This window comes from Myotis davidii, unplaced genomic scaffold (assembly GCF_000327345.1).
Source record: "Myotis davidii unplaced genomic scaffold, ASM32734v1 scaffold473, whole genome shotgun sequence".
NCBI classification, from domain to species: Eukaryota; Metazoa; Chordata; class Mammalia; order Chiroptera; family Vespertilionidae; genus Myotis; species Myotis davidii.
Genome location: NW_006284843.1, coordinates 4,499,646 through 4,500,320, shown reverse-complemented (window position 1 = coordinate 4,500,320; position 675 = coordinate 4,499,646).

The window sequence follows — 675 nt, the reverse complement described above, 5'->3', positions numbered from 1 at the left end:
CCAACAAAGGGGTGCACCAAGAGTGTCCACCTCAGGTAATTGGGGAGGCTGAGCCACTGGGCCCAATAGAACACCTAGAACAGAAAGCCACTCTATAAACACAGGGAAGCATAAAAAATGCGGAGACAAAGAAACAGGACACAAATGACAGAAATGGAGGAAAGCAAACTACTGGATATAGAGTTCAAAACCACACTTTTAAGGTTTTTCAAGAATCTTCTAGAAACCGTCGATAAATTTAGTAAGACGCTCAAAAAGTTTGGAGAGACCACTGATAAATGTAGTGAGATACTCAAGAAATCTAGGGAGACCCTCAAGGTTATGAAAAAGGACCAACTAGAAATTCAGCATACACTGACTGAAATAAAGGATAGTATGCAGAGTTTCAACAGCAGACTAGAGGATCGCAAGAATCAAGTCAAAGATTTGAAATACAAAGAAGCAAAAAACACCCAACTGGCAAAGCAAAACGAAAAAAGAATCCAAAAATACGAAGATAGTGTAAGGAGCCTCTGGGACAGCTTCAAGCGTACCAACATCCAAATTATAGGGGTGCCAGAAGAAGAGAGAGAATAAGATATTGAAAACCTATTTGAAGAAATAATGACAGAAAACTTCCCCTACCTGGTGAAAGAAATAGACTTACAAGTCCAGGAAGCCCAGAGACCACCACAC